The sequence below is a fragment of the Olea europaea genome, unplaced genomic scaffold (assembly GCF_002742605.1).
Source record: "Olea europaea var. sylvestris unplaced genomic scaffold, O_europaea_v1 scaffold2775, whole genome shotgun sequence".
In the NCBI taxonomy this organism is placed as follows: Eukaryota; Viridiplantae; Streptophyta; class Magnoliopsida; order Lamiales; family Oleaceae; genus Olea; species Olea europaea.
In genome coordinates this window covers 68,542-75,237 of record NW_019246212.1, presented here as the reverse complement: position 1 = coordinate 75,237, position 6,696 = coordinate 68,542, and positions in this window count along the sequence as shown.

The window sequence follows — 6,696 nt, the reverse complement described above, 5'->3', positions numbered from 1 at the left end:
AAAGGGAAAGATAGTTAATTTAATCGATGAATATTAAACTTTGCTACAAATTTAATACTTATTTTATCGAAATTGAAAAGGTTATTCTTCATTTTTATTTTTATTTTAATGACGTGAAAATTTGCAATCACTATTCTTCGTGTGCGTACTAAGTAAACTTTCGAACTGATGCAGTAGCCTACAAACCACGCTAATCAAATAAATTGCACTGGGCAAACTCTGTACGACAGGCTCGACCGAAAAAGTGTTGGTAAGGAGAATCGAACTTGTGATCAAAGGTTTCGGCGTTCACCTACTCCACCAACTCGGTCACTCTATGTGGGAATTTAAAAGGTTATTCTTTACTTATTGAACATTGCTATATGTTATTTTATTACTTGCTTAATTCACCCAAATTTAAACAAAATTATCCATCAATCATTCATATCATTTCCATAAGTGTTAACTGTTGCAAAGTTTAGTCAACAACGAGAAATTTTATTTAAATTTAAGTGAACAGTAAGTAACTTTTTAAATTTAGATGAGTAAGTAGTAATTTATAACAAAGTTTAGTGAGCAACGAGTAATTTTTTAAAAATCGACGAGCGACCTATAATAAATTTCAGTAATCATTCATTAAATTAACTCTTCCGAAGATTAATTTGGGAAGGATTTTTCCCCAAGTATAGGGAAAACTTGTAGAATTCATATAGGATTTTGAAATGGAAAAATTTTATTCGTCTGTGTTGTATATTTTTCTCTCATCTTTGAATAATGTTTCGATATCTATGTCTATGAAAAAAAATTGTGCAAAAAATCTCATACTTGCAGCATAACTCATTTGGGAAAGTGGTGGATGACGATATTGAAGATTTAGGAGAGATGGGCCGGACTTTATTGTTACTGATAGGAAGAGTTTGGGCTTTAAATGATGCAATGGGCTACACTGCTTCTAATAGGAAGATTTTGGACGTAGCACACTGTATTGTAAGTAGTGACGATAGCAAAAGTGAAAATATGTAGTAAGATGTATTTAACATAATATTACACATCATATTTCAAAATATATTGTAAAATTAAAAAAAAAAGTATTTTCAGAATTAAAAATGTTTGTAAGTGAGTTTGTAATTAGTAATTGTTTTATAGGTACTAATGAAATCGTAGCTTCATAATTTTATTAGTTTTTCTCAAGATTTTAAAATGTTCAAGACATTACAAGGCGGCAAAGTCAAACGTCAATTCTTACGAGCCTAGGCCAAATAAGGTGTTTTCATATTTTTACATTATTTTAACTTTTCTAAAATTATTAATAATTTTTTAGTAAAACTTTGAGTAATTATTTTAGTATAACCATTATCTTAACAATTTCAGATAAGATCATTAATAATATTCCCTTTTGTTCAATTGGTTTATTTTACCTTTAAAAAAATAAATAAAAAGGACATCTTGCTGTCGAGGCATGCTTTAGATAATTAAAAATAGAGTTGTTTGTTTTCTCCGCACCTTCCTCGTCTGCGAGCCTACTTCCTCACGCCTAGACTCCACATTTTCTGCATCTTAAAACGTTTATATATTTTTTATTTTGGGTATCTCGTCGGTAAAATGACGTGATTTCTAAAATACGCAAAGAAGATTTATGAAGGTTCTTACTCTTTTTTATCTTCACCATGTTTATGATTTAAAAATGATAGTAGACTTTGTAAAGCTAAATGCAAATATTTATAATTGTTGGGCACACCAATAGGCTCTATGCAAAGAAGACGACGAAAAAATTTCAAGATTAGTTTTATCATCCATATATGTAGTTCAAATTAATTATTTAATAATGTGCGAGAGAGAAATTGATATCATTATTTTAGATAAAATATTAGGATTAGATTTAGCTTAGTAATTGACTCTTATTTTACTAGTTAATAATAGAAAATTAAAAAAAAAAAAGTCGATTTCCTATGCATGTATATTGTTCTCTAATAAATAATAATCGTTATTACGGGTATTCTCTTGAAGATCATTTTAGAAAAATACTTGGTCATACTAGAAAAACATGGTCAAACTTGGAAAGCGAGTACTCATAAAATCATAGTGTTGACAATATAAATGCATAAATTTATGTCATCCCTCCTAGGAATATATGCTGCACTATTCTCCAGTGCACGTGTATTTGAACTTTGAAATATGCATGTTTGGCTAGTGGAAAAGTAATTATAAATCATTTTTAAGTAAATTTTGAAATGTGTGTGTTTGCCTAAGTCTCTGTTTGACAACTATTATTTGAAAAAAAAAAAATTTATACACTCATTTTTAACCACACATTTATACAATAAAATATTTTGCACGTAAACCTAAAATTTTTTCCTACTTTTTAACCACACATTTTCCTAAAAATCAATATTCAAAATATTATTTTGACTAAATAATGGCGCTAGCAAACAGGGGCTAAGTTTAGAAGTACTTAAAAGCCATTTTAAATATTTTTCTCAGATACAAAATGTCAGATAAAACACTTAGGCCGTGATTGGTTTACCGTTTTCAGCCCATTTTTCGTTTTCCATTTTCGAAAACTCGAAAAATGCGTTTAGTCCGTCGTTTTCGAAAACGAGTTAAAATTTATAACTGAAAACGCAAAACGACTTTTTAGCGTTTTCAGCATTTTCGTTTTCAGTTATAAATGTCGAAAACGCTCAAAACGAGGAAAACAGATCGTTTTTGGGGAAAACTAAAAATCGTTTTATAAATGAAAATGGAAACCAACAGCACCCTTAATTTTTCTTTTAAAAAAAAAGTTATTTACCAGAAAATGGCTTGCACCTTATTTAGAATATAAACTTACAAAAAAATTTATTAAAGAGGACCACGCTGAAAAGTTCATAAAGTGAACTTCGATATCTTATTCAAGTCAAGTCGTGTTTGCCTCTAAGAAATTGACTAAAGGATTGCAGTGAAGATAATTAGGTTCTCGAAGAAGGGTATTCTCTTTTAAAACTTATTTATTTCTGAGACATAAGATTAATTATAGAAAAATTGATGGAAAATATTGTTCACAATCAATAAAACGGTGCATAGGATGAAAACGAAATTGAAATCGAAATGAAAACAGAATTAAAATCTGAACAGGGCCAAAATTTGGCCCATGCGGTCATGGGCAAATATCCATGCGGTCGCATGGTGATGTACCGAGGCCACATGGCCTCGGACTGGATAAACCATGCGGCCGCATGGTTATAAATTAGGGACTGTTGGACAATTTTTGGTTTGAATTTTGGCGGCTTTTCATTTCGTTTTGGCACCTTTTCGTGTGGCAATGTTTCATGTCTATAAATAAGTGATTAATGGACATTGAAAAATAATTACAAGTATGTGAAAAATATATAAACAAATCCACATGAAAGAATTAAACTTTCTTCCCTCCATATTCATGTTCTTCAAGTGTTCTTCAAGATTCGGGTGGAAAAATCATTTGTGGTTTTGTGATTTTCTACAACAAGGCTTGATCAATCCTACGAACTATTTGCCATAAAACCTTTTAAGCACCAAATTTGTATACAAGAAGGGGCAAATATCGTTTGAGGACAACGAATCATTTTCGTGTTTGAGCCTTCCATATTGGTTTGTTTTCCTTGTTAATTTTCATCTTCTTGAATTTCTATTTCTTAATTTTCATCTCCATTTTCCCCGATGGCATAAATTTTTCCAACAATCTCAAACGATATTTGACGATGGAGAATGAAACCACTTTGGCGACAATCAAGTTGATGATTCAAGATCTTGTTTTGATCGTTTGATGGGACGATCTTCATGAGAAGGCAAGTACAAATTGATCTAACGACGTTGAAGAGAGTGCTTTGGAAAGAAATGCTTGAAAAACGAAAAGGTTGAATCCATCATTATGTGTTTGAATTCGGCTCTGATCATATGCTATTATAACCGCCTATGCCAACCATTGTTTTATGGGTGTTGGTGACTATTGGTTTTTGGCCTTACTTTTTTATGTCGATTAGAAATGAAATCTGTGTGTTGTGATGATATTAATTATTCATAATTAATTCCAAACCAAAGCATGTGGGCTTCATCAATATCTAATAATATTACGATTTATGCAAAATGGTTTTGAGGCATTCTTTTCTATTAGTTTATATGCCATTCCAACCACTTTTGTTCCCTTATTAATTATGGGGAATCATTATGCGTTTGCTTTAATCTGTCGTGCCTGTGAAAAGGTATTTACATGATAAAAATGTGCATATTACATTATTGGTTTAAACGGTTGAAAAGTTCATCCTTTGAAATTTAAATAGTTTAGAACTTTGTAACATTAAACATGTATACTGGTTTGTGGAATTTTCTTTGTATAACCGTCAGTAGCATTTCATTGAAATTGAAAGATTGTGTCTTTTCATTTTGAAGTTTCCATAACTACAAATATTCTAAAATTGTATGTGAAATGTCTAAATGTTTGAAAGGATGCGATCATTTTGTTGAAAGTACATGAACTTTCATTAAAGGAATATTGCTATTCTTTTTGAATAGGTGCCTTATTGTTTAAAATAAAATGACACACATTGGAAACAAATGTTACTATCTTGTGAAGTGTCACTAGTTTGATAAGTTGCATACATTCTTTGGTCTATGTGTTGACATTGGTCAAATTTGTATGATCAAATTATTGAGAATTTGATTAAAGTACAAGTGCATTTGCTTGAATTATGACAAATTGTGTTATGTTCTATTAGAAATTGTTTGCGCAATTACTGAGACATGGAATCATTTTATAGAACACAAAATTATGTCTATAGTTGGCGGTGATGCTTGATATCTTTGAAAATGGTAGTAAAAATGATCTTATGTAAGATTACATTTGCATAAGAATATGACAAAATGTGATTTTGTCCAAATGTGAATAAGGTAAACATGTATCTTATTATCCAATATGACATAATGCTATCTTGTGAAAGTGATAAGTTGTAAAAAGATTGCAGAAGTTGCAATTCTTGTGAATTAAGAAAAAATTATTCTTCTTTATTCATTGAATGTGACTTCAATTATGGAACCAATTGATTTGGTTTAAACTTGGAAAAGCATTGTTGGTCTATGAGATAACCTTGGTAAAATTGTGTGATCACAATTAAGATGGTCGAGTTGAAGTAAGTTGTGACTTAACGACCACTATCTAAAAAAAAAATACTTAAACTTCCATAGATGACAATCCCAAATGTGGGGGTTGACATAGTGAGGAACTCTAAGTTCGAGTATAACTCGAAATGTGGAGATTAACTTTAAATGCTTGTGTTCCTATATGAGAAGTTCAATATTTATGAATGCAATATTACATGATTGCATATAAATTCCTAAGTGAGGAATTGTGGGGGTAACTTAATTTAAAAGTTACCATATCATTTACATATTAATCATAGAAAGATATCTATGAAGGAAGAAAAGGTAGAAAAGTCCTTATGATTATAATTATAAGGATGAGATACATTATCATTAAATTTAAGTGGATAATTTGGGTGAAAGCCAATCACGGCGCTTTCAAAACAAATGTGAATATTTAAGAGTATTCATAAGTTAAAGATCACTGTAATATTTCAATAATGAAATATGAATACCCAAGTATGAGATCCACAATAAAATTGATTGAGAAGTGTAATGATTTGAAAAAAAATGTTCAAATCATGTTTGGATATAAATAAAGCTTTAAATAAAGCAAGTGAGAAGCATATGGCTTCACAAAAAGATTTCTTGGTGGTGACAAATTGTATCTATTAAATGAATCGATCGTTGGCTAGCTATACTTTGATAAGATATTAAGTCACATGAAATGAAAAGTAAAAACATATAAGTCTTAAAAGTGACGTCACAAGGAAATTATCAAAGGTGGAATAATTTTCGAAGAGAATTTAGCGAATCCTTTAACTAGACCACTAAATAAAACTTTAGTGGCTTATATTTCGAGTAAGATGGGGTTGAAACTCCTAAACTATAAAGGTCCACCAATGACGGCAATCCTACCCATTGCTTACTCAAAAGGGTAATCCATGGGTTCAAAGGGTAACAAACAAGTCATTCGCTATGTGGGATGGTTTCGGCATTATTAAAATCCGCAATAACCCTATCCTAAGTAAAATAATGCTGGTTGTTACTGAAATGAGGGTTGAGCATTGAAGCTCTTAATGAAGTTTAGTACTAAAACACAAGTACCTCTAAAAGTAACAAAGGTACTGGAAGAACTTTACCTAAACAAACTTCGAGGTGGTGCCGCCTCAATAGAGAGTTGGAGTTTCTCTCTTAAAAGTTTGTTGAATAGGATGAGTGCAAGGCCATATTAGTGCTAAGCGAGTTGAGGAATTTGAGAACACGTAATGCTCGTGTGTGTATTCTTACCGGTATTGTCACATGGAACAAATGGTTCAAAGTTTCACGCTACCTTTGATTTCGACTTTACTTTGTTTGAATTACACTATGGTTAGATTCAAATCGAAAGATATCTAATCCTTATGCATGAGTATTGTTTACTTTGAATATGAGAGTTTATTGAATTTTGAACAAGTGGGGGATTGATGGAAAATATTGTTCACAATCAATAAAACGGTGTATAGGATGAAAACGAAATTGAAATCGAAATGAAAACGGAATTAAAATCTGAACAGGGCCAAAATTTGGCCCATGCGACCGCATGGGCAAATATCCATGCGGTCGCATGGTGATGTACCGAGGCCA